This window comes from Crinia signifera, chromosome 2 (genome assembly GCF_055691185.1).
Source record: "Crinia signifera chromosome 2, ASM5569118v1, whole genome shotgun sequence".
In the NCBI taxonomy this organism is placed as follows: domain Eukaryota; kingdom Metazoa; phylum Chordata; class Amphibia; order Anura; family Myobatrachidae; genus Crinia; species Crinia signifera.
Genome location: NC_139218.1, coordinates 151,561,572 through 151,587,038, shown reverse-complemented (window position 1 = coordinate 151,587,038; position 25,467 = coordinate 151,561,572). Strand labels below are relative to the sequence as shown.

Genomic DNA, 25,467 nt, shown 5'->3' with positions numbered 1-25,467 from the left:
GTGCTGCGGCAGAGGGTAAGTTGCCTCATGCTTTCTTCGCAGGGTTAGAGTGATGTAGGGTAAGGGACAGATAGCAGAGGGTTGAAAACTTTAGTCAATAACTCACACTTTCTTTCAGAAATAACGTCCAAGAAGGCTCTGCACCTCTGCCACACTGAAGATTCGTCAAGCATCAAGGGGTCCAGTCTGCAAAGAGACGACGGGCTGTCATAAGGCTTTCCAGTGCTGCGGCAGAGGGTAAGTTGCCTCATGCTTTCTTCGCAGGGTTAGAGTGATGTAGGGTAAGGGACAGATAGCAGAGGGTTGAAAACTTTAGTCAATAACTCACACTTTCTTTCAGAAATAACGTCCAAGAAGGCTCTGCACCTCTGCCACACTGAAGATTCGTCAAGCATCAAGGGGTCCAGTCTGCAAAGAGACGACGGGCTGTCATAAGGCTTTCCAGTGCTGCGGCAGAGGGTAAGTTGCCTCATGCTTTCTTCGCAGGGTTAGAGTGATGTAGGGTAAGGGACAGATAGCAGAGGGTTGAAAACTTTAGTCAATAACTCACACTTTCTTTCAGAAATAACGTCCAAGAAGGCTCTGCACCTCTGCCACACTGAAGATTCGTCAAGCATCAAGGGGTCCAGTCTGCAAAGAGACGACGGGCTGTCATAAGGCTTTCCAGTGCTGTGGCAGAGGGTAAGTTGCCTCATGCTTTCTTCGCAGGGTTAGAGTGATGTAGGGTAAGGGACAGATAGCAGAGGGTTGAAAACTTTAGTCAATAACTCACACTTTCTTTCAGAAATAACGTCCAAGAAGGCTCTGCACCTCTGCCACACTGAAGATTCGTCAAGCATCAAGGGGTCCAGTCTGCAAAGAGACGACGGGCTGTCATAAGGCTTTCCAGTGCTGCGGCAGAGGGTAAGTTGCCTCATGCTTTCTTCGCAGGGTTAGAGTGATGTAGGGTAAGGGACAGATAGCAGAGGGTTGAAAACTTTAGTCAATAACTCACACTTTCTTTCAGAAATAACGTCCAAGAAGGCTCTGCACCTCTGCCACACTGAAGATTCGTCAAGCATCAAGGGGTCCAGTCTGCAAAGAGACGACGGGCTGTCATAAGGCTTTCCAGTGCTGCGGCAGAGGGTAAGTTGCCTCATGCTTTCTTCGCAGGGTTAGAGTGATGTAGGGTAAGGGACAGATAGCAGAGGGTTGAAAACTTTAGTCAATAACTCACACTTTCTTTCAGAAATAACGTCCAAGAAGGCTCTGCACCTCTGCCACACTGAAGATTCGTCAAGCATCAAGGGGTCCAGTCTGCAAAGAGACGACGGGCTGTCATAAGGCTTTCCAGTGCTGCGGCAGAGGGTAAGTTGCCTCATGCTTTCTTCGCAGGGTTAGAGTGATGTAGGGTAAGGGACAGATAGCAGAGGGTTGAAAACTTTAGTCAATAACTCACACTTTCTTTCAGAAATAACGTCCAAGAAGGCTCTGCACCTCTGCCACACTGAAGATTCGTCAAGCATCAAGGGGTCCAGTCTGCAAAGAGACGACGGGCTGTCATAAGGCTTTCCAGTGCTGCGGCAGAGGGTAAGTTGCCTCATGCTTTCTTCGCAGGGTTAGAGTGATGTAGGGTAAGGGACAGATAGCAGAGGGTTGAAAACTTTAGTCAATAACTCACACTTTCTTTCAGAAATAACGTCCAAGAAGGCTCTGCACCTCTGCCACACTGAAGATTCGTCAAGCATCAAGGGGTCCAGTCTGCAAAGAGACGACGGGCTGTCATAAGGCTTTCCAGTGCTGCGGCAGAGGGTAAGTTGCCTCATGCTTTCTTCGCAGGGTTAGAGATTCGTCAGAGAACCTGGCAGGAGTAGATATGAACTTACTTTTGTTTTTTTTTCCTTTTGCTTCACGTCCATCACGACAAATCCAGAGGGAACAGGAGAAGACGTCGGCACAGAAGCGTGCAAGGGTCCAGCCTGGGTCCAGCCTGGGAAGAGAAGAAAATGAGGAGGCTGGCATAGGGCTATCAAGGGAGCTGAATCGGGTAAGTTTGTTGCATCAACACACAAGCAAAGAGGGTACACTTTTTGTAGGAAAGGTGGAGTTAGGGAAAGGTAAAAAGAGATGGTAACAGGGACAAATTTTTAAACAAGATACTATAGTGCCCATAAATAACTTAGATTTTGTTGGGGGGGTTGCATCCTTCAAGCCAAGACCATCCAGAGGGAACAGGAGAAGACGTCGGCACAGAAGCGTGCAAGGGTCCAGCCTGGGAAGAGAAGACAATGAGGAGGCTGGCGTAGGGCTATCAAGGGAGCTGAATCGGGTAAGTTTGTTGCATCAACACACAAGCAAAGAGGGTACACTTTTTGTAGGAAAGGGGGCTTGGCAAGTATAGAGGGTCAGAGGTAGAAGAGAACCTGGCAGGAGTAGATATGAACTTACTTTTGTTTTTTTTTCCTTTTGCTTCACGTCCATCACGACAAATCCAGAGGAAACAGGAGAAGACGTCGGCACAGAAGCGTGCAAGGGTCCAGCCTGGGAAGAGAAGACAATGAGGAGGCTGGCATAGGGCTATCAAGGGAGCTGAATCGGGTAAGTTTGTTGCATCAACACACAAGCAAAAAGGGTACACTTTTTGTAGGAAAGGGGGCTTGGCAAGTATAGAGGGTCAGAGGTAGAAGAGAACCTGGCAGGAGTAGATATGAACTTACTTTTGTTTTTTTTTCCTTTTGCTTCACGTCCATCACGACAAATCCAGAGGGAACAGGAGAAGACGTCGGCACAGAAGCGTGCAAGGGTCCAGCCTGGGAAGAGAAGACAATGAGGAGGCTGGCGTAGGGCTATCAAGGGAGCTGAATCGGGTAAGTTTGTTGCATCAACACACAAGCAAAGAGGGTACACTTTTTGTAGGAAAGGGGGCTTGGCAAGTATAGAGGGTCAGAGGTAGAAGAGAACCTGGCAGGAGTAGATATGAACTTACTTTTGTTTTTTTTTCCTTTTGCTTCACGTCCATCACGACAAATCCAGAGGGAACAGGAGAAGACGTCGGCACAGAAGCGTGCAAGGGTCCAGCCTGGGTCCAGCCTGGGAAGAGAAGAAAATGAGGAGGCTGGCATAGGGCTATCAAGGGAGCTGAATCGGGTAAGTTTGTTGCATCAACACACAAGCAAAGAGGGTACACTTTTTGTAGGAAAGGTGGAGTTAGGGAAAGGTAAAAAGAGATGGTAACAGGGACAAATTTTTAAACAAGATACTATAGTGCCCATAAATAACTTAGATTTTGTTGGGGGGGTTGCATCCTTCAAGCCAAGACCATCCAGAGGGAACAGGAGAAGACGTCGGCACAGAAGCGTGCAAGGGTCCAGCCTGGGAAGAGAAGACAATGAGGAGGCTGGCGTAGGGCTATCAAGGGAGCTGAATCGGGTAAGTTTGTTGCATCAACACACAAGCAAAGAGGGTACACTTTTTGTAGGAAAGGGGGCTTGGCAAGTATAGAGGGTCAGAGGTAGAAGAGAACCTGGCAGGAGTAGATATGAACTTACTTTTGTTTTTTTTTTCCTTTTGCTTCACGTCCATCACGACAAATCCAGAGGGAACAGGAGAAGACGTCGGCACAGAAGCGTGCAAGGGTCCAGCCTGGGTCCAGCCTGGGAAGAGAAGAAAATGAGGAGGCTGGCATAGGGCTATCAAGGGAGCTGAATCGGGTAAGTTTGTTGCATCAACACACAAGCAAAGAGGGTACACTTTTTGTAGGAAAGGTGGAGTTAGGGAAAGGTAAAAAGAGATGGTAACAGGGACAAATTTTTAAACAAGATACTATAGTGCCCATAAATAACTTAGATTTTGTTGGGGGGGTTGCATCCTTCAAGCCAAGACCATCCAGAGGGAACAGGAGAAGACGTCGGCACAGAAGCGTGCAAGGGTCCAGCCTGGGAAGAGAAGACAATGAGGAGGCTGGCGTAGGGCTATCAAGGGAGCTGAATCGGGTAAGTTTGTTGCATCAACACACAAGCAAAGAGGGTACACTTTTTGTAGGAAAGGGGGCTTGGCAAGTATAGAGGGTCAGAGGTAGAAGAGAACCTGGCAGGAGTAGATATGAACTTACTTTTGTTTTTTTTTCCTTTTGCTTCACGTCCATCACGACAAATCCAGAGGGAACAGGAGAAGACGTCGGCACAGAAGCGTGCAAGGGTCCAGCCTGGGAAGAGAAGACAATGAGGAGGCTGGCGTAGGGCTATCAAGGGAGCTGAATCGGGTAAGTTTGTTGCATCAACACACAAGCAAAGAGGGTACACTTTTTGTAGGAAAGGGGGCTTGGCAAGTATAGAGGGTCAGAGGTAGAAGAGAACCTGGCAGGAGTAGATATGAACTTACTTTTGTTTTTTTTTCCTTTTGCTTCACGTCCATCACGACAAATCCAGAGGGAACAGGAGAAGACGTCGGCACAGAAGCGTGCAAGGGTCCAGCCTGGGTCCAGCCTGGGAAGAGAAGAAAATGAGGAGGCTGGCATAGGGCTATCAAGGGAGCTGAATCGGGTAAGTTTGTTGCATCAACACACAAGCAAAGAGGGTACACTTTTTGTAGGAAAGGTGGAGTTAGGGAAAGGTAAAAAGAGATGGTAACAGGGACAAATTTTTAAACAAGATACTATAGTGCCCATAAATAACTTAGATTTTGTTGGGGGGGTTGCATCCTTCAAGCCAAGACCATCCAGAGGGAACAGGAGAAGACGTCGGCACAGAAGCGTGCAAGGGTCCAGCCTGGGAAGAGAAGACAATGAGGAGGCTGGCGTAGGGCTATCAAGGGAGCTGAATCGGGTAAGTTTGTTGCATCAACACACAAGCAAAGAGGGTACACTTTTTGTAGGAAAGGGGGCTTGGCAAGTATAGAGGGTCAGAGGTAGAAGAGAACCTGGCAGGAGTAGATATGAACTTACTTTTGTTTTTTTTTCCTTTTGCTTCACGTCCATCACGACAAATCCAGAGGGAACAGGAGAAGACGTCGGCACAGAAGCGTGCAAGGGTCCAGCCTGGGAAGAGAAGACAATGAGGAGGCTGGCGTAGGGCTATCAAGGGAGCTGAATCGGGTAAGTTTGTTGCATCAACACACAAGCAAAGAGGGTACACTTTTTGTAGGAAAGGGGGCTTGGCAAGTATAGAGGGTCAGAGGTAGAAGAGAACCTGGCAGGAGTAGATATGAACTTACTTTTGTTTTTTTTTCCTTTTGCTTCACGTCCATCACGACAAATCCAGAGGGAACAGGAGAAGACGTCGGCACAGAAGCGTGCAAGGGTCCAGCCTGGGAAGAGAAGACAATGAGGAGGCTGGCATAGGGCTATCAAGGGAGCTGAATCGGGTAAGTTTGTTGCATCAACACACAAGCAAAAAGGGTACACTTTTTGTAGGAAAGGGGGCTTGGCAAGTATAGAGGGTCAGAGGTAGAAGAGAACCTGGCAGGAGTAGATATGAACTTACTTTTTTTTTTTTTTTCTTTTGCTTCACGTCCATCACGACAAATCCAGAGGGAACAGGAGAAGACGTCGGCACAGAAGCGTGCAAGGGTCCAGCCTGGGTCCAGCCTGGGAAGAGAAGAAAATGAGGAGGCTGGCATAGGGCTATCAAGGGAGCTGAATCGGGTAAGTTTGTTGCATCAACACACAAGCAAAGAGGGTACACTTTTTGTAGGAAAGGGGGAGTTAGGGAAAGGTAAAAAGAGATGGTAACAGGGACAAATTTTTAAACAAGATACTATAGTGCCCATAAATAACTTAGATTTTGTTGGGGGGGTTGCATCCTTCAAGCCAAGACCATCCAGAGGGAACAGGAGAAGACGTCGGCACAGAAGCGTGCAAGGGTCCAGCCTGGGAAGAGAAGACAATGAGGAGGCTGGCATAGGGCTATCAAAGGATGACACATTGGGTAAGTTTGATTTACTTCCTATAATTTTTTTTTCTTTGTTGTATTTAAAAAAAACACACACATATATATTTATTTATTTAGCAATGTCAATGTGAGCACATTTAGGGCCTTATTCAGATCTGATCAAAGTACAATATTTTTCCAAAAATGGGTAAAAGCATGTGCAGTGCCGTGGGGCATATGTAACATGTATAAATTTATATTGGTGTTTTGTTTCTGTGCAGGGTAAATGCTGATTGCATTATTTTTAATCTAAAATTTAGATGGCATTTCCAAAACACTCAAATCAGATCTGAATAAGGGAATTAATGTTAATTTTTAAAACCAGTGTTAAAATACAGTGGTGTGTCTAGTGCCAGACAGGATAATGGGCCTTCAGATCAATATGGTACTGCGTGCATTCACACGCATTATCAATGATAGTCGTCTGTGGGTATCTGCGCATGTGCAGGCGTATGATGCGTGCACGCACCCTGGGGGGGGGGGGAGTAGGAGATGGGCGGGGGCATGGGTGTTCTCATGGTAATGAGGCAGTGATGCGGGTGTGGGGGGCGGGTAGCTGACATCACTGTGTCAGCTGCCCGCCTATATCCACGCCAGTGTGCACACAAATGTAAGTAACTGAAGTCACTTCTATATGCGTGCACGCTAAACATCATTCGATAGTCGGTGACCATCGAAAGATGTAGGTGGTTACCCGAGCCATACGAATTGATGTCTATGCAAAATGTAAATTCACAGCTGATCGGATGAAGACTCAGTTTAAGGGGGGGGGGGGCTTTCGCCGGGCGGGGTTTGGTGGACTCGCAAGGCTGCGAATTCGCAGTCTTGCAAATAAACATGAGTAAACCACCCATCTGTAAGGGACTATCACAAAGAAAACTGCCTGAAAGATTGGTCCTCAGACGTACCATTTATATATGCGTGTAGAAATTTGGGACAAGAACCATCAAGTATTAATGCACAAGTTAAGCAGTAATTTACTTTCTCTTTTGTTTTGCAGCTCATACATTACAGAAGAAATGAAGTATATGAAATACATGATGCCAAAAAATGATTGAATATAGTTTTGAAAGCAAATGCCGAACCATAATTATTATTATAATTATTATTAACACTTTGTTATATAGCGAGTACTTATTCTGCATGTCTCACATTAATGAGAATGAAACAATGTTTATAAATATGTATGTCTTTAGCGGTTTATGGTTAAAGGTTACACAACAAAGATGCCATAATTGATTTCAAATGACTTGAATATAATAAAATTGCACCCATATTTGATATAAATGTAATATAATAAAAAGCAATTCTATCAATTTACATGTGTCTGGGTATATTTTTGATTATTGTAAGTGATTGATATGAGATATATAATGTAAAAAAGTGGGTTATTAAGTTAATATTAACTATATAAAAATTTTTGGGATTATGATTATTGTACACTGTGTGATTTACTTTCTCTATATATTAAGGTGTACTGTCATTACATAGATCAGGGTTAGCCAAGTATATGAATCGAAAGCTAACAATAGTTTTGTTTCCAGACCAGATGGTTGCTGCACAGGTGTAGTCATTACTCAATGATATATAGATGACCGTTTCCTGCATCTATATATCATTATTAGACAACACTTAGGTGGACAATCATTAGGGAGACCACTGAAGGTCGACCGGGTTAAAGGTGGACATGGTTTTAGGCCGCCAGTCATTAGGTCGACATAGGTTTTTTGTGCCTACAGGCGGTATTTCATGCCCTACCATCCACTATGGCGTGGCGGGAGAATCAAAGTGTGCCGAGTGTAACGATGCACCGTGTCCGAAGCATAGAAAGCAATTGCAGGGGCTGTGGTGCAACTCCAACTGTGTACATGTCGACATTTGGCTTTAAAAAACACATGTCGACATACAATAATTTCGACCTTGGCCCATGTCTACCTTTTCCCATGTTGACTGTCTACCGAAGTGTGGTTTAACAGTTGTACGGTAACCCACTGACTGATGATAGAATTTGGAAAATCTAGATTGGTAAAGAACATAAAAACTACAAACAGATTCTAACTAATTTAAATACAGTTGTCCAAATTAAAAAAATATATACATTTAAGGGTAAATAGATACCACCTTAAAAGGTTATTTAAATACATCATACTGACCAATTGCAAATCAAATATTTAAGTTTGGATCAATACCATCATAGTAGAATACTTGGGGATTTTACAATAGTAAAAGTTAATGCAGATTATTTTCTTAGTGGGGGGGGGGGTTTAAAACATTCATATTTTACTATTGTTAAAGGTGAGAAATGTAATGTATAAGTATATGAATTAGAACGTTTACTTACCATAAATTTGAATTCACTGTAATGGCTTGGCTTCCTTTTTAACTTCAGAACTTTAAAATTAGAACTTGAACTTGAAGATTAACTTGAAAAATAATTATCCAAACATATAAACTTGTAGAAAAAATTTGAAAAACAATGTCTTTAAGGGAATGCTAAGTGATGTCCAATGGCACCAAGATATTCCAGTACAGGGACATGTCCATACTGTGAAACACAACGCTGAATTGCCTCCTCACGTTCTTTCAAGTCTCTCCTTGGGGGTGTTCTTGCAACATTCAGAACTACCTTCTGGATAAAACTCGCTGTGACTTTCTGTTCTTTATGTAAAAACGTGATGAGCTTGTATACACCGAACTTTTTTTCGCTAAGAATTATGTTCCATCTGCGATGCCAACCCTCCAACCTATTTTGGGTTCGGGGTATTCCAGCTAACATTGAGTCATAGATGGACCATATTTTTGGTGGAAAAAGAGGTGGTGACCGGGTAAGGCTTCGTGTGCGATCTCTTGGACGTCCCAATACATATGTCTCCTCAAAATAAGTTAACACGGGGGAAGCAATTGCAGGCATTTCCCCTTTCAAAACTTCAAAAGCAGCTGGAATGTCATCTTCCGGTAGAAAAGCAAGTGCTTGTATACTCTTTAATTTCAATGCAAGTGCATAATCCTTTGCATAATCACCTGCAAGTCCATGTGCTTGAATCTTTCTCCAAATGTTTTGGGAAAGATGAAAGAGGCAACACTTGTGTGTGCTGCTTGGAAAAACATTCTTTGAAGCTCTGATTGCTGAAAGTTCGAAATCCGTTATTATATACGTTGGGGAAAATGGCATTCCCAAATCAGTTGCAATCTCTTGAAGTTCTTCAAAAAATCGTAAATAGCATTCCTCATTCTTGCTGCTTAACAGTCCATAAACAAGCGGTAAAAAGCGCTGTGATGTTTCATGTGTGCCAACCATTGCATGTATGGAATAGATCTGGCGAAATAATGTCGGGCAAGTCTTGAAAGTTCCGTCCATTACCCAATACTGTGCTTCATGGAGCTTCCTCAAGTTCTCTTCTGTACTAAATAAAAGTACCCTTTCATCACCAACTGTACTGTCCCTTAACAAAAATTTGGTATCCTCGATGTATTCCAAATTATGAGGAACATTAATGTCCTCCAGGATGGTGGGTTCGGCAGGGCAATCTTCCCTCCTTACCCTTTTTACTAATTGACGAAGGGATTCCCGGTTGGGCAAACACATAGCACTTGTAGAAGGCATATCCGCTGTTACATTTTGGATAATTTGTGATGGTTCCTCGGTGGTATCCCTGGCACGTTGCTTTATCGCTGCCTTAGCAACGGCCACAATTGTCTTCTCCGGTCTGGGAGCATGAGTATGCTCACCGTGCCTATTAAGTTGGTGAACTCCGGCCACAATCGTGGTTTTGGCGTAGGCTGAACAAGGGCCTGTTGTTCTTTCTGTGCAGTGCCAATAGACGACGTCTCCCTTCTGCTTATTCTTGGCAAGTAGATAGCCGTTTACGTTGAGTAACATTCCTCTCCGGGACGGAACAAATGTAAATTCGGGCTCGGGTGCTGGTGCTGGTGATATTGTTGCTGCTGCTGCTGCTGCTGCTGCTGGTGCTGGTCTAGATTCATCTGCCATCTTAGAAAAAATAGCTGTAGCTGTACCACAGAATACTTGATCCAAAATTTCAAATATGAATCCGGGACATTGAATGTAGGTATTTTTATAGTGTTTGAAATGGGCGTTAGTCTTTCGAAGTTAGAAAAAAACCTAACCCAATGAAAAGGCTTCATTTCAAAAAGTGGGCGGGTTTAAAAAGTGGGCTGGTTTAAAATTAGCCGTTACGACTTGAACAAGTACTGTAAATTGGTTTGAAAATAAAATACGAAAATGCTGAAAATGTTTGATTTTAGTTTAGAGGGCAACTTTAGGGTGCAACATGGGTGAAGGAGGATGCCAGGTGCTAACCCAATGAAGGGGTGATAATGCGGGTATCAGTGCTAGCATAGAGGTGAGCGGTACCGCTTCATTATGCTACTTGTGGTACTAAATTACAAGGGACAGTCGGGGGAACACTGGACATCTGTAGGTATCGGGCGCATCTAATATATACAGAAAAAGGGATGTCAGGGTAGAAATTTGTGGTGTCTACATGTACACAGCTATGGGTACACTTAGGGGTGCAGCATTCAAAGTGTTGAACTGTGGTGAATGCGGATGCCATGGAACCTATTACCGGATAAATCCAGCCTCCCCAACGTCTCACAGCCTCCCGTCTACATTCAGTCGCATAGCTCCACTCTAGCGCTTTGCCTGGCTCTATCATGACTGTGGCACTACAAGTGCCAGAATGACATGGCACTGCGGAGCACTGCAAACACCAATTACACCGTAAAGCATGAAGGATTGCACCCATGGGATCCTTCCATCTGCCTAGCTGACTCCCCAAGCCTAACACTAATGAATGGGTGTGCGGGTATCACTGCTAGCATAGCGGTGAGCAGTGCAAGGGCATTATGTTACTTGTAGTACTATATTAAAAAGTAGAATAGTTTCTGAGGTGTAGATAAGTCTATATATATAAAATGGGGTGTACAGGGCAAGATTTGCGGCGTCTAAATGATTCTCCGAAACAAAGAAATCAAGGTGTATTGTAGGTACAGTAAACATGAATACAATTCGATTATAAAAATTCAATTAGCAGATGAGAAAATTATGTGAGCCCAGTAGATATGCAAAAGACTGAGGCGCCAGGAGTATGACACATGCTTTGTTTAAGCTACCTGTGATTACACTTTGATTACAATAATGATATTACCAAACTCAAAAGATATCTGACCAAGATATAAAATATTTCTTTGAAGATATCAAAAAGACTAAGGCACCAGGGTTATGACACATGCTTTGTTTAAAGTCACCGTGAATACACAGATTAAAATAATTATATTAGCAAAATCAAAAGACATCTGACCCCAGTGTCAAGATAGAGAACCGATTTAGGCGCCAGGAGAATGACCCATGCTTTTAGGAGACATGATTTTATAGATAAATTGGTGTAGGCTGGCACAAAACATTTTTATTTATTTTTAAATTTCTTTATTAAAGCGCGCACATATTCCGCAGCGCTTTACAGAAAATATATGAACATACAAATCAGTCCCTGCCCCAGTAGTGCTTACACTCTATATTCCCTTCCCCATGTGCACAAACATGACATCACATCAGTCCCTGTCCCACTGTATTCCCTAACACATGTAGGCAAACACATTTGGATCAAAATAGGGGTAGCGGGCATATAAATGTAGACGGGAGGCTGTGTGACTGTATGGGGAGGCTTGGGAGGCTTCCTGGGTGAGGGTTTAATGGGCGTGTGCGGCGCTGAAGAGTGGCAGGTCATTCTGACACTTGTGGTGCCACAGTGATGATAGGCGCCGGCAATGCGCTAGAGTGGAGGTAGGCGACTGAATGTAGGCGGGAGGCTGTGTGACTGTATGGGGAGGCTTGGAAAGTCTGCATTTAGGCGGCAATGGGGGTGCCGTATTTTATGGGTGCAGCGAGGGAGATGGAGGGATCCCGGGGGTGGAACCCTTCATGGATGGGGGTGTGCGGCGCTGAGCAGTGCCAGGTCGTTGTGGCACTTGTGGTGCCAGCAGGGCCGGTGTGAGTCATGTTAGGCACCAAAGTAGGGAAGTATGCCTCTAGGGAAAGTGTGGGGGAGGTCTCACATGTTGCACAGCAGCCATCTGCATTAAGTACAACAGGGATGCTCACGGACATGCTAGTATTTTGGAAAGTCCGACTTTAGCGCCCCACGAGATCGCGGCAACCTAGGCAGCTGCCTACTGGGCGCGGCAGTCATGATAGGCGCCGGCAATGGGCTAGAGTGGAGGTAGGCGACTGATTGTAGGCGGGAGGCAGTGTGACTGAATGGGGAGGCTTGGGAAGTCTGCATTTAGCCGGCAATGGGGGTGCCGTATTTTAGGGGTGCAGCTAGGGAGATGGAGGGATCCCAGGGGTGGAGGCCTTCCTGGGTGAGGGTTTAATGGGCGTGTGCGGCGCTGAAGAGTGGCAGGTCATTCTGACACTTGTGGTGCCACAGTGATGATAGGCGCCGGCAATGCGCTAGAGTGGAGGTAGGCGACTGAATGTAGGCGGGAGGCTGTGTGACTGTATGGGGAGGCTTGGAAAGTCTGCATTTAGGCGGCAATGGGGGTGCCGTATTTTATGGGTGCAGCGAGGGAGATGGAGGGATCCCGGGGGTGGAGCCCTTCATGGATGGGGGTGTGCGGCGCTGAGCAGTGCCAGGTCGTTGTGGCACTTGTGGTGCCAGCAGGGCCGGTGTGAGTCATGTTAGGCACCAAAGTAGGGAAGTATGCCTCTAGGGAAAGTGTGGGGGAGGTCTCACATGTTGCACAGCAGCCATCTGCATTAAGTACAACAGGGATGCTCACGGACATGCTAGTATTTTGGAAAGTCCGACTTTAGCGCCCCACGAGATCGCGGCACCCTAGGCAGCTGCCTACTGGGCGCGGCAGTCATGATAGGCGCCGGCAATGGGCTAGAGTGGAGGTAGGCGACTGATTGTAGGCGGGAGGCAGTGTGACTGAATGGGGAGGCTTGGGAAGTCTGCATTTAGCCGGCAATGGGGGTGCCGTATTTTAGGGGTGCAGCTAGGGAGATGGAGGGATCCCAGGGGTGGAGGCCTTCCTGGGTGAGGGTTTAATGGGCGTGTGCGGCGCTGAAGAGTGGCAGGTCATTCTGACACTTGTGGTGCCACAGTGATGATAGGCGCCGGCAATGCGCTAGAGTGGAGGTAGGCGACTGAATGTAGGCGGGAGGCTGTGTGACTGTATGGGGAGGCTTGGAAAGTCTGCATTTAGCCGGCAATGGGGGTGCCGTATTTTATGGGTGCAGCGAGGGAGATGGAGGGATCCCAGGGGTGGAGCCCTTACTGGGTGAGGGTGTAATTTGGGTATGCAGCGCTGAGCAGTGAGAAGTCATTGTAGCACTTGTAGTGCCACGTTAGAATAGTGCTTTACAACGGGAGTATAGCGGCGTGTAGATTTAGACAGATATGGGTGGATTTAGGAGTGGTGCAGCGTTGACAGAGTGGTGATGTAGGGTATTGAGCAGGGTCTCATTACCATCATGAATGGGTGCAACTACAGTACAGTAAGATGTTAAGCTATTAACGGTCGACCTTGTGTTCGGCGACCTAAATAAGTTCGACTTATAAACGGCCGACCTTTCACTCGTCGATGAAATAGCGTTCGATGTAATGCGGGTCGATCTTATGTTATTCGACCTAGTTGTTGTCGATCAAATAACTGTCGATACTTTATTTTTCGATGAACTGAGTTTCGACCTAATATTTATCGAAGTTTGTATGTTCGACGTTTTGCGGTTCGAACTTCGTTGTATCGACCAAGTACTTATCGATATAAGGACTTTCTATGTACTGTGTGTTCGATGTTCAGTGTTTCGACCTAGATGTATTCGATGTAAGTTTGTTCGAAGTAATGCATTTCGAGCGTCCGTTAGTCGACCTAGACGAAGTCGATGTAAGCTTGGTCGATGTAAGGTAAGGTCGGCCTTGTTAGTTTGGCGATCATGTTAATATCGATGTTATGTTCAATTCGACCTAATATCTTTCGATGTAAAGTAACCGTCGACCAATGGAGTGTCTGTCCAGTGGAGTCGATCAAAGTAAGTTCGATCTTCCCGTGTTCGACCATATGACCGTATACCGATTCTTCTTACTGAATTCCTTATTTCTGTGCTTAGCAAGATATTGTTTGTAGCCTTCAGGGGAATTTGCGTGTGCAGGGGCAATGGATTCATACATAAGAGTATTTTCAATACCTTTGGTAGCAAGTTTTCTACAACATGGTATAATGCAAAATACAACAATACAGATAATAGTAAGAATAATCAATATATAGATTGCTAATTGAACAAGGGCCTGCTTCCAGTTTTCAAACCATCCAAACCATTGGCTCCATGGGTTATCGATGCCTGAGTTCTTCTTCAATTCTATTGATAAATCTTCCAGTTTTTTAATAGCTAGAGTAACTTTACCATTGGGGCCTGTATTGTCAGGGATATATGTACAACATCCTTCAACTTTCCCTATATAAACACAAGCTCCTCCTTTCTCTGCTAATATCATATCTAGAGATGTAAATTGCACCAATAAAAAGTTTTAACAATTTATTGTGACATGGTATTTTTTGACAAAAGTGGTCATAAATAAAAATACATACATATAGGCAGGTAAAATGAAGATTTGAACCAGGCAATGATAAGGACCGTCAGTTTTGGCACATAACAAAAGAGTATTCTTTTATCTCACCATAGAAGGAAGTTGCGGTGGGCTTTACTTCCGATTGAAGTTCTGCGGCTCCACCGCAGATGGCTTTCTATGGATAAAGTCTCAGTAAAGTGCTCGTGCGTCATTAAAGTGTCCTGGTGCTTCAAAGTGCAAAGTGGAGAGTGCACTTAATCAGGCAGTTTGTATCCAAATAGGTAGCTGCAACGCGTTTCGGAGATCCATAAATGTCTCCTTTTTCAAGCTGTGTGGATACTGTGTTGCCTTATTCCTCTTAAATACCCACTGTCTGGGTCTTTCAACGCTAATCATCCAATGGAATTCAGTCTCCGTTTTCGCGCGCCGGAAGTGCCATGCGTTCCACCTGGCACTTCCGGTTTGCGTTCCATTCGGCGTGTGTTCACTTCCGCTTTAGCGGTTCTATGCTGCTATAGCTGGTGATATAAACGGACTTTATATTTGTGCAGATCTTTGTGTAGTCTTCTTCTACATCTCGTATACTGTGTTCATGTTTCCTATGTCTCACTCCCACCTTCTAATCCTGCTGATTTTCTTTATAGGATTATATCGATGTCCGTCCGCCATTTTGGTTGTGGGCAGAAATGTGGGCAGATCTATTCTAAATGTCTCCTTGAAAAAGGAGACATTTATGGATCTCCGAAACGCGTTGCAGCTACCTATTTGGATACAGACTGCCTGATTAAGTGCACTCTCCACTTTGCACTTTGAAGCACCAGGACACTTTAAGGACGCACGAGCACTTTACTGAGACTTTATCCATAGAAAGCCATCTGCGGTGGAGCCGCAGAACTTCAATCGGAAGTAAAGCCCACCGCAACTTCCTTCTATGGTGAGATAAAAGAATACTCTTTTGTTATGTGCCAAAACTGACGGTCCTTATCATTGCCTGGTTCAAATCTTCATTTTACCTGCCTATATGTATGTATTTTTATTTATGACCACTTTTGTCAAAAAATACCATGTCACAATAAATTGTTAAAACTTTTTATTGGTGCAATTTACATCTTTTTAAGGGGGTTGCGCTACAGTTCAAACATTAATACCGTTGTTCAAAAATTTTCTTGGAAGGTGGTGTACCTTCCCTTTTATGTTTGACAAGCTGCACCTCACCTAATTTATTGCGCTACATTATTCCACAAACACCTGTTCTTTTGTGATACGTCTTTTTGTACACCAAGTTTGTGGAATAAAAAAGCTGCAAAAGATGTTCTCCTATAAAGAGACCCGTACAAATATGAAATATATATTTTCATCCGGGTCAAATGACCTTCCGAATATGGAAGAAGAGAGTTTAACCTCAATTTTGAAAAATCTTGAAAAAATTCTTTTAAAGGAGAATCGTCTCTGGTGGGAAGTTTTCACATTAGAGCAATACCTCAGCAAAGATTTAGTCCCAAAAGGTCTAGTTCTTGAAAAAACCCCATCCTTTAACTCCACCAGAGAGGATTTTATGAAAGAATGGAACTTTATAATACATAAATGTTCCATATCTCTCACAGAATTAATTGTGAAAGAAAGAAGTAAAGAATTAAATGATACCAACAAGGAAATTGAGAGAGTAAAAACGATATTAGCCCCCCACTCAACAACAGAGGAGGTCATTAAAAAAGAAAAAGAGATTCTTGCTAAATTAAACAAGAATTCTAGAGAGCTCCAAGTAAGAAAAAGAAAAAAATACCAAAGGGATGTAGATGCAGAAGTACTTAGAAAAAATCCACCCATTACAATTGAGACCCCAACAATAAGTAATCAAACCCCTTTGCCACAAACTAACAAAAATAAAAATGTAAATAGAAACAAAAGAGGACCTCCTAAAAAATGGGTTCAACCAAATCTTAAAAAGGGCGACAACTATGATGGAGAAAATCTAAGATATAATAAAACCCAGTCATCTACCCATTATAAGAATGATTGGAGAACCGCCAATTGCCCCAATCACTCTCAGGTACCCTTAATAAGGGAGAAACAACACCCGAATTATGTGACCCCCAGAAGACCATTCCGCAATTTTGGTTCTACCCCTAAAAGAAATTTTAGATCTTTCAATAGGGGAGAACCATTAAATGTGAGAAATAGATTTGAACTGCTGAGAAGCGATAACTTCGAATTAAGACCACAGAAGCCTTTTTTGGGGAGGGACAGGATACCACCGAAAAGGGAATGATAAGTAAAAAAAACCACAGAGGGAAGAGGGGGGGCAAAACCAAGCAAAAAATTCGATCTAAAAATCGATCTGCCATAACAGTTTCTAATACTAATAATATGGAGGCAACAAGGGGCAAGATCTTCAATCTGAGTGACACAGTATTGACCAAAGAAGAGGAGAAAATCCTAGAAAAGGGACTTAAGTTTGCCCCTACTGCAAAAGCCAATCCATTCGAACTTTTTGTAGACCTACAAAAATTCGTAAGGAAGGTCAGTGTAAAAAAATTTTTTTTATCAAGAGGGGGAAAAGAAATCAGATCCAATCCCCACTGAAGAAACTACCAACAATACATCCCTGAGATGTAAATCTCATTTCTACCCGAAACATGTAAAAGGGGGGAGTATTGATTGCTTCAATTCTATCGTAGCGAAAGAACTAAGACAGGTAGAAACTTCAAAGAAAAAGAATATAACAAAAAAAGAATGGATGGCAATTGATAAATTACAACAAAATGACACGATTATAATAAAGCCAGCAGACAAAGGGGGGGGGGTCGTGATTATGAATAAATCAGACTACATAAAAGAGATAGAGAGACAGCTGGGAGACACATCGACTTATAAAAAGTTAAGAAGTGACCCCACAGTCCCCATTTCAAATAAGTTAAAGGAGATAACTTCCAAAGCAATGGAAAATGGTCTGTTATCTAAAGAAGAATCAGATTTTATTAATATTCCTAATCCTTCAACTCCTACCATCTATGTTTTACCTAAAATACATAAACATCTGACCAAACCACCAGGGCGGCCTATCATAACAGGCACTGGAAGCATTACCTCAAATCTTTCAGCCCTGGTGGACTTTTATCTGCAGCCGCTGGTAAGTAAAACACGCTCCTTTTTGAAAGACACAGGAGATGTTTTACGTAAATTGGACTCGGTTTTATGGGATGATAATTGCTTTCTTGTTAGTGCAGATGTTAGTACACTGTACACTATCATCGATTGGAACAAAGGACAAGAAGCAATCAAATTCTTTTTAAGTAATAGTGAATATTCCAAAGACCTCCAAGATTTTATAACAGAGTCCATTTTATTCATTTTATCAAATAACTATTTTTATTTTAACGGTAGTTATTTTTTGCAGATAAAAGGTACTGCCATGGGCACCAGGTTTGCCCCAAGTTACGCCAACCTCTTCATGGCATTCTGGGAGACGGGAGCCGTGGATGAGAGGTTGGTGGCAGGGGCGGACCTGGTGGCCTGGTGGCGATTCATAGATGATGTTTTATTTGTATGGAGAGGAGAAGAGAGTCTTTTAAAGAATTTTTGTGACATTTTAAATCTTAATGATTTTAACATTAAACTGATTTTTAATATAAGTAAGTCCAATTTGGTTTTCCTGGATCTAAATATTTATATAGACCAGGGGACCATACAAACCAAAACTCACAGAAAGGAAACTGACTCTAATTCATACATTCAAAAAACAAGTGAACATCATGAAAGATGGCTCAACAGTATTCCCTTTGGGCAATACATGCGCCTAAAGAGAAACTGTACTAAGCCAGATATAATAGAGGAACAGTTCAAGGAAATGGACCAAAGATTCACCCAAAAAGGGTACACATCAGAACAACTACAAGAATCGAGAGAACAAGTCAATAAATTGAATAGACAAGAATTATTGGAAGTAAAATCAAAAAAAGACAAAAAAGATAATAATATCAGCGAGTGGGCATTCTTTATGCAATATGGGTCCTACCACAAAAAGGTTTAATCAGTCATCAAAAGAAATTGGCGTATATTATTAGATGACCCTGTTTTGGGAAGAGCAATGCCCGCCAAACCCAGATTTATATACAGGCGAGCACCCTCACTAAAAAATCTCTTGGTAAAAAGTGCTTTACCAGAAAAGAGCGGAGGCAGTGACCGCAACAAAGGATTTCATCGATGCGGGACATGCCTCATGTGCAAATCAACCAACACGAAACCATTTGACAAAAAAGCTACCCATTTTGAAGTAAATGGGGTGACCCATAAAATTAACCAATTTATTACCTGCCATTCAAGGAACGTGATTTATTTTCTGGAATGTGAGTGTAACAAAATTTACATAGGTAAAACCACCCGAAATTTGAAACTCAGGTCAGCAGAACATATATACAATATAAAGAAAGGCTGTATAACCCATCCATTGTCTGAACATTTTTTAAAAATCCATCAAAAATGTGAAGGAAAAATAAAAAGATTTTTGGGTATACAACAGGTGACCACTAACTGGAAAACCAGGGACCTGGAGAGAAGGTTAGCAAAAAGTGAGATGAAGTGGATATATACTTTGGATTGCCTTCATCCCAATGGTCATAATGCTGACTTCGAATTAAAGTGGTTTTTAGATTGACTCATTTTATAACTGTTTTAATCTTTTTATCCTTCCAATCTTTTTTATCCAAAAAGGTGATCTGTGCACTCTTAATGTCTTTTGAATTGTTTTTAATGGTGTAATTATTCTGATTCTAATCTGTGTCTTTTTCTAAATTATTATTTTTTCATGTAAATTCCGGATGGAAATGAACTGGATAAAAACTCAGTGGGATTGGGTCCTCCCGGTAATAGGGATGGACTATGTGGGAATACGAAGTACCACACAGGAGGTATTATGAGGAGAAACCCTTTCCCACTTTGAGAATTGAAAAAGAACAATGAAAAAAGCCCTAATAGATCTGCCCACATTTCTGCCCACAACCAAAATGGCGGACGGACATCGATATAATCCTATAAAGAAAATCAGCAGGATTAGAAGGTGGGAGTGAGACATAGGAAACATGAACACAGTATACGAGATGTAGAAGAAGACTACACAAAGATCTGCACAAATATAAAGTCCGTTTATATCACCAGCTATAGCAGCATAGAACCGCTAAAGCGGAAGTGAACACACGCCGAATGGAACGCAAACCGGAAGTGCCAGGTGGAACGCATGGCACTTCCGGCGCGCGAAAACGGAGACTGAATTCCATTGGATGATTAGCGTTGAAAGACCCAGACAGTGGGTATTTAAGAGGAATAAGGCAACACAGTATCCACACAGCTTGAAAAAGGAGACATTTATGGATCTCCGAAACGCGTTGCAGCTACCTATTTGGATACAGACTGCCTGATTAAGTGCACTCTCCACTTTGCACTTTGAAGCACCAGGACACTTTAAGGACGCACGAGCACTTTACTGAGACTTTATCCATAGAAAGCCATCTGCGGTGGAGTCGCAGAACTTCAATCGGAAGTAAAGCCCACCGCAACTTCCTTCTATGGTGAGATAAAAGAATACTCTTTTGTTATGTGCCAAAACTGACGGTCCTTATCATTGCCTGGTTCAAATCTTCATTTTACCTGCCTATATGTATGTATTTTTATTTATGACCACTTTTGTCAAAAAATACTATGTCACAATAAATTGTTAAAACTTTTTATTGGTGCAATTTACATCTTTTTAAGGGGGTTGCGCTACAGTTCAAACATTAATACCGTTGTTCAAAAATTTTCTTGGAAGGTGGTGTACCTTCCCTTTTATGTTTGACAAGCTGCACCTCACCTAATTTATTGCGCTACATTATTCCACAAACACCTGTTCTTTTGTGATACGTCTTTTTGTACACCAAGTTTGTGGAATAAAAAAGCTGAAAAAGATGTTCTCCTATAGAGAGACCCGTACAAATATGAAAGATATATTTTCATCCGGGTCAAATGACCTTCCGAATATGGAAGAAGAGAGTTTAACCTCAATTTTGAAAAATCTTGAAAAAATTCTTTTAAAGGAGAATCGTCTCTGGTGGGAAGTTTTCACATTAGAGCAATACCTCAGCAAAGATTTAGTCCCAAAAGGTCTAGTTCTTGAAAAAACCCCATCCTTTAACTCCACCAGAGAGGATTTTATGAAAGAATGGAACTTTATAATACATAAATGTTCCATATCTCTCACAGAATTAATTGTGAAAGAAAGAAGTAAAGAATTAAATGATACCAACAAGGAAATTGAGAGAGTAAAAACGATATTAGCCCCCCACTCAACAACAGAGGAGGTCATTAAAAAAGAAAAAGAGATTCTTGCTAAATTAAACAAGAATTCTAGAGAGCTCCAAGTAAGAAAAAGAAAAAAATACCAAAGGGATGTAGATGCAGAAGTACTTAGAAAAAATCCACCCATTACAATTGAGACCCCAACAATAAGTAATCAAACCCCCTTGCCACAAACTAACAAAAATAAAAATGTAAATAGAAACAAAAGAGGACCTCCTAAAAAATGGGTTCAACCAAATCTTAAAAAGGGCGACAACTATGATGGAGAAAATCTAAGATATAATAAAACCCAGTCATCTACCCATTATAAGAATGATTGGAGAACCGCCAATTACCCCAATCACTCTCAGGTACCCTTAATAAGGGAGAAACAACACCCGAATTATGTGACCCCCAGAAGACCATTCCGCAATTTTGGTTCTACCCCTAAAAGAAATTTTAGATCTTTCAATAGGGGAGAACCATTAAATGTGAGAAATAGATTTGAACCGCTGAGAAGCGATAACTTCGAATTAAGACCACAGAAGCCTTTTTTGGGGAGGGACAGGATACCACCGAAAAGGGAATGATAAGTAAAAAAAAACCACAGAGGGAAGAGGGGGGGGCAAAACCAAGCAAAAAATTCGATCTAAAAATCGATCTGCCATAACAGTTTCTAATACTAATAATATGGAGGCAACAGGGGGCAAGATCTTCAATCTGAGTGACACAGTATTGACCAAAGAAGAGGAGAAAATCCTAGAAAAGGGACTTAAGTTTGCCCCTACTGCAAAAGCCAATCCATTCGAACTTTTTGTAGACCTACAAAAATTCGTAAGGAAGGTCAGTGTAAAAAAATTTTTTTTATCAAAAGAGGGGGAAAAGAAATCAGATCCAATCCCCACTGAAGAAACTACCAACAATACATCCCTGAGATGTAAATCTCATTTCTACCCGAAACATGTAAAAGGGGGGAGTATTGATTGCTTCAATTCTATCGTAGACAGGTAGAAACTTCAAAGAAAAAGAATATAACAAAAAAAGAATGGATGGCAATTGATAAATTACAACAAAATGACACGATTATAATAAAGCCAGCAGACAAAGGGGGGGGGGGGTCGTGATTATGAATAAATCAGACTACATAAAAGAGATAGAGAGACAGCTGGGAGACACATCGACTTATAAAAAGTTAAGAAGTGACCCCACAGTCCCCATTTCAAATAAGTTAAAGGAGATAACTTCCAAAGCAATGGAAAATGGTCTGTTATCTAAAGAAGAATCAGATTTTATTAATATTCCTAATCCTTCAACTCCTACCATCTATGTTTTACCTAAAATACATAAACATCTGACCAAACCACCAGGGCGGCCTATCATAACAGGCACTGGAAGCATTACCTCAAATCTTTCAGCCCTGGTGGACTTTTATCTGCAGCCGCTGGTAAGTAAAACACGCTCCTTTTTGAAAGACACAGGAGATGTTTTACGTAAGTTGGACTCGGTTTTATGGGATGATAATTGCTTTCTTGTTAGTGCAGATGTTAGTACACTGTACACTATCATCGATTGGAACAAAGGACAAGAAGCAATCAAATTCTTTTTAAGTAATAGTGAATATTCCAAAGACCTCCAAGATTTTATAACAGAGTCCATTTTATTCATTTTATCAAATAACTATTTTTATTTTAACGGTAGTTATTTTTTGCAGATAAAAGGTACTGCCATGGGCACCAGGTTTGCCCCAAGTTACGCCAACCTCTTCATGGCATTCTGGGAGACGGGAGCCGTGGATGAGAGGTTGGTGGCAGGGGCGGACCTGGTGGCCTGGTGGCGATTCATAGATGATGTTTTATTTGTATGGAGAGGAGAAGAGAGTCTTTTAAAGAATTTTTGTGACATTTTAAATCTTAATGATTTTAACATTAAACTGATTTTTAATATAAGTAAGTCCAATTTGGTTTTCCTGGATCTAAATATTTATATAGACCAGGGGACCATACAAACCAAAACTCACAGAAAGGAAACTGACTCTAATTCATACATTCAAAAAACAAGTGAACATCATGAAAGATGGCTCAACAGTATTCCCTTTGGGCAATACATGCGCCTAAAGAGAAACTGTACTAAGCCAGATATAATAGAGGAACAGTTCAAGGAAATGGACCAAAGATTCACCCAAAAAGGGTACACATCAGAACAACTACAAGAATCGAGAGAAAAAGTCAATAAATTGAATAGACAAGAATTATTGGAAGTAAAATCAAAAAAAGACAAAAAAGATAATAATATCAGCGAGTGGGCATTCTTTATGCAATATGGGTCCTACCACAAAAAGGTTTAATCAGTCATCAAAAGAAATTGGCGTATATTATTAGATGACCCTGTTTTGGGAAGAGCAATGCCCGCCAAACCCAGATTTATATACAGGCGAGCACCCTCACTAAAAAATCTCTTGGTAAAAAGTGCTTTACCAGAAAAGAGCGGAGGCAGTGACCGCAACAAAGGATTTCATCGATGCGGGACATGCCTCATGTGCAAATCAACCAACACGAAACCATTTGACAAAAAAGCTACCCATTTTGAAGTAAATGGGGTGACCCATAAAATTAACCAATTTATTACCTGCCATTCAAGGAACGTGATTTATCTCCTGGAATGTGAGTGTAACAAAATTTACATAGGTAAAACCACCCGAAATTTGAAACCCAGGTCAGCAGAACATATATACAATATAAAGAAAGGCTGTATAACCCATCCATTGTCTGAACATTTTTTAAAAATCCATCAAAAATGTGAAGGAAAAATAAAAAGATTTTTGGGTATACAACAGGTGACCACTAACTGGAAAACCAGGGACCTGGAGAGAAGGTTAGCAAAAAGTGAGATGAAGTGGATATATACTTTGGATAGCCTTCATCCCAATGGTCATAATGCTGACTTCGAATTAAAGTGGTTTTTAGATTGACTCATTTTATAACTGTTTTAATCTTTTTATCCTTTCAATCTTTTTTATCCAAAAAGGTGATCTGTGCACTCTTAATGTCTTTTGAATTGTTTTTAATGGTGTAATTATTCTGATTCTAATCTGTGTCTTTTTCTAAATTATTATTTTTTCATGTAAATTCCGGATGGAAATGAACTGGATAAAAACTCAGTGGGATTGGGTCCTCCCGGTAATAGGGATGGACTATGTGGGAATACGAAGTACCACACAGGAGGTATTATGAGGAGAAACCCTTTCCCACTTTGAGAATTGAAAAAGAACAATAAAAAAAGCCCTAATAGATCTGCCCACATTTCTGCCCACAACCAAAATGGCGGACGGACATCGATATAATCCTATAAAGAAAATCAGCAGGATTAGAAGGTGGAAGTGAGACATAGGAAACATGAACACAGTATACGAGATGTAGAAGAAGACTACACAAAGATCTGCACAAATATAAAGTCCGTTTATATCACCAGCTATAGCAGCATAGAACCGCTAAAGCGGAAGTGAACACACGCCGAATGGAACGCAAACCGGAAGTGCCAGGTGGAACGCATGGCACTTCCGGCGCGCGAAAACGGAGACTGAATTCCATTGGATGATTAGCGTTGAAAGACCCAGACAGTGGGTATTTAAGAGGAATAAGGCAACACAGTATCCACACAGCTTGAAAAAGGAGACATTTATGGATCTCCGAAACGCGTTGCAGCTACCTATTTGGATACAGACTGCCTGATTAAGTGCACTCTCCACTTTGCACTTTGAAGCACCAGGACACTTTAAGGACGCACGAGCACTTTACTGAGACTTTATCCATAGAAAGCCATCTGCGGTGGAGCCGCAGAACTTCAATCGGAAGTAAAGCCCACCGCAACTTCCTTCTATGGTGAGATAAAAGAATACTCTTTTGTTATGTGCCAAAACTGACGGTCCTTATCATTGCCTGGTTCAAATCTTCATTTTACCTGCCTATATGTATGTATTTTTATTTATGACCACTTTTGTCAAAAAATACCATCTCACAATAAATTGTTAAAACTTTTTATTGGTGCAATTTACATCTTTTTAAGGGGGTTGCGCTACAGTTCAAACATTAATACCGTTGTTCAAAAATTTTCTTGGAAGGTGGTGTACCTTCCCTTTTATGTTTGACAAGCTGCACCTCACCTAATTTATTGCGCTACATTATTCCACAAACACCTGTTCTTTTGTAATATCATATCTAGAGCCATACGATTTTGAAATGTCATTTGTGATGTGGCTTCTTATTGTTCTGCAATGCCTTTTAAAGCATCTCTTGTATCATTTACAAATCTCTGCTGGTTGTAGTAAATGTAATTAATCCAAGCAACATTCTTGTTTGCAGTGATTATGGGTATGATGGATTCAAAGCCAGCCGCAACTTGATCTCTGGCCTTAAATTCATCTGGGACCCCTCTTGGGACACCAATTGCATCAATATATACATGTGGATCAAAACTCCCTAAAGGTGTTTCCCTTTTCTTTCTATTAATTGTGTCTTCAGGCAAAGGTGCCTCTATTTCTGCAGGTAGTATGTGTAAGGGCATAATAATTTTGGCCAGAGCGCACTGTCCCTGCCAAGGAGTATCTAGCTTAGTTCTTATCTTCATATCACCGCAAATATAGTAAATGTCACCAAGGG

General features: G+C 42.0%; 3 long non-coding RNA genes across 4 annotated transcripts; 2 read left to right on the top strand and 1 right to left on the bottom strand.

Moving 5' to 3' along the window:
* Positions 1 to 2,032: 2,032 nt before the first annotated feature.
* Positions 2,033 to 2,840, top strand: LOC146058908 (uncharacterized). The gene is made up of 3 exons (XR_014470034.1): positions 2,033 to 2,308; positions 2,475 to 2,577; positions 2,744 to 2,840. It is a non-coding gene; the product is annotated as an uncharacterized LOC146058908 (long non-coding RNA).
* Positions 2,841 to 2,964: 124 nt separating this feature from the next.
* LOC146058907 (uncharacterized) lies at positions 2,965 to 4,183 on the bottom strand. Its single transcript, XR_014470033.1, has 3 exons — positions 4,091 to 4,183; positions 3,528 to 3,632; positions 2,965 to 3,069 (listed from the first exon to the last, which is right to left on the bottom strand). It is a non-coding gene; the product is annotated as an uncharacterized LOC146058907 (long non-coding RNA).
* A 1,328-nt stretch (positions 4,184 to 5,511) lies between these two features.
* On the top strand, positions 5,512 to 7,226 carry LOC146058906 (uncharacterized). 2 transcript variants are annotated; one of them, XR_014470032.1, is made up of 3 exons: positions 5,512 to 5,620; positions 5,800 to 5,903; positions 6,907 to 7,226. It is a non-coding gene; the product is annotated as an uncharacterized LOC146058906 (long non-coding RNA). The 2 variants fall into 2 exon arrangements; XR_014470031.1 differs by lacking the exon at positions 5,512 to 5,620 and having other exon boundaries at positions 5,767 to 5,903.
* Positions 7,227 to 25,467: the final 18,241 nt, after the last annotated feature.